The 2,265-nt window shown below is 44.3% G+C and overlaps 1 long non-coding RNA gene across 1 annotated transcript; it reads right to left on the bottom strand.

The window, feature by feature from the left end:
* Positions 1-825: 825 nt before the first annotated feature.
* LOC134969234 (uncharacterized) lies at positions 826-1,511 on the bottom strand. The gene is made up of 2 exons (XR_010189438.1): positions 1,376-1,511; positions 826-1,283 (listed from the first exon to the last, which is right to left on the bottom strand). It is a non-coding gene; the product is annotated as an uncharacterized LOC134969234 (long non-coding RNA).
* Positions 1,512-2,265: the final 754 nt, after the last annotated feature.

The following is a 2,265-nucleotide window of genomic DNA, read 5'->3' as shown; positions in this document are numbered from 1 at the left end:
ATGCACCCACCCCAATCATGCCCACGCCACCCCCCCATCCGGAAGCCACCGCAACGCTCCATCTTGGAAACTGAGTGTTGCCCGCAGTAAATGCGCCTGCCGGGTGAACCCAAAAATTCCTGCTGGATCGCGATTTGCTAGCCAACCTGAATTAGGCCCTAAGGACAAATGCTATGGCGATGTTTTTGCAATTGATCAATTAGTGAACTGCACATGCATGTGCTATGGCGATGTTTTTGCAATTGATCAATTAGTGAACTGCACATGCATGTGCTTTACAAAGCGATTACCTTCACACACAGTGACTGACACTCAAGCACCATTTGGGGGCATTGACAGGGGAGTGGTGGAAAACACATAGGAGAATCAGGGACATTTTCAGGGTGTTGCTGGCTGCGTCTACGTACCCATACATATACAGTGTAGCTCCAGCATCTCAGGTCAGGTTGCCATGCTGCAGGGGCATGGACTTGCTCGAGCTGCCGATTACTGAAGGATCTGCACATGTGCTGCACATATATACACAGTTGCTGTGCCTTTGAGGTGGCTGCATTGGGCCTCTGTGTACTGCTCAGGATGGTTGGTTATTTTTGCTGAATTTTGCACATCCTCAGCTGCGATCACCATAGCATCTGTCCATGAATCAGGCCCTTAACGGCATTCAGTTAAAAATGGCAGGAAATCATGATAACTTCCAGCACACTGACGGGACTGGGTATTGCTCTGTGCTCTCATGTATCTGCTGGACACATGCTGCGCTCACACTATGCTCTACGAGAAACGTGCTTTCACCTGTAAAGTGTGAATATGAAGGAGTCAATGGGATAACATGCACTCACTTTTCATTTATTTATTCATTTTGTACACCATCTGCATATTCCAGATCAGCCTGGTGCATGTTGGCAGGAGCAGTCCCTCCAACAGATGGCACAGCAAAGTACCCATACAACATGCAGAAACACACTTCAATACCTATGTATTTGTACAAGTGGTGCACTTCACCAGAGAGCCATTTAGGTTTATTCTTACAAGTGGTTTCCTTTGTTCCGAATGAAACAGAATAGAAAACAAGAGAACTGCAGGGAAATGGTGGCATTTTATGGTTGTTCACATAGAGACACTGTATAGATATCAATTCTTCTCTGCCCTGTACTTATTCCTCCATGATTTACTTCAGCGGAGAATCTGACAATCTTCACAAGCTCATTAAACTTTAGTTCTGATGTTCCACTTCTAGCATGTTTCCCTGTAATCTTTGGCCGGAAACTAATTTGCTTCATGTGCTGCAATAATAACAACAACCTGTCCTGTATGAAACACTTAGAAATAGTTTTCAGCAGAAGTGACTTAAAAGGTCTTAAGTAAATGATATTACCAACAAGTGCTTCCAGACTTTATTGCGTATCTAGAAGTCTTAGTTTACACTTAAATGGCCAGATTGTTTTGACCATATGATATCTTCATGGGATCATGCAGCTCCAACAGGCCATGTCTTCACTGGTCACCGATCACTACTTGTTTGGCAGTAGATTTCCAACTGGATTTGCAAGAATTACGGCTCCCCAAGACGCCAAACCTGAGTGAGAAGAACACAAATATTAACATTTCTCACACTGCTGAACAAGGAAATGGGACGCCGCTTTCTATGAGACATTAGGAGTCTGTGTGGTCAGGTCACAGGCCTCCAAGTAAAAACAAGCTATCTACTGCATAAATGTCCACTAGAACATAGGGGATTACTTCCTAGTGTAAGATGATCGGGGAGTCGCAATGGAATATATTTCTCATGTAACTACCTGCCAGTAACACTGTGCATTAACATAAGAATTGTATGTAGCCACAATAAAATGAATTGTCAAAGCTAAAACAAATAATCCCACTGCTCCTTGGCTGTAACATCAGACAAATGTACAAAGATATATTAGGATTCCCAATTTACGTTCTTCTGAAATAGGCCATCCACTCGCCAAAGCAGGCTTGGCCAACCTGTGGCTCTCCGGCTGTTGTGAAACTACAAGTTCCAGCATGCCCTGTCACTGTTTTGCTATTAGGAAATGCTAAAAATGTGGCAAGGGCATGCTGGGATATGTAGTTTCACACCAGCTGGAGAGCCACACGTTGGCCACGCCTGCAATAAAGGAACACCTTTCATTGGTGTTCCTTTAGGAATACCATAGGAACACTGTCATTTAAAGCCTGCAGGACCCCAATTGTACCAGAGATTCTTACCCTCTGTCACTACTAGTTCTACCACGCAGGCTGCAG

This window comes from Pseudophryne corroboree, chromosome 11, assembly GCF_028390025.1.
Source record: "Pseudophryne corroboree isolate aPseCor3 chromosome 11, aPseCor3.hap2, whole genome shotgun sequence".
NCBI lineage: Eukaryota > Metazoa > Chordata > Amphibia > Anura > Myobatrachidae > Pseudophryne > Pseudophryne corroboree.
Note: the sequence above shows the minus strand (reverse complement) of the source record. Positions and strands in the feature narration are given on the sequence as shown.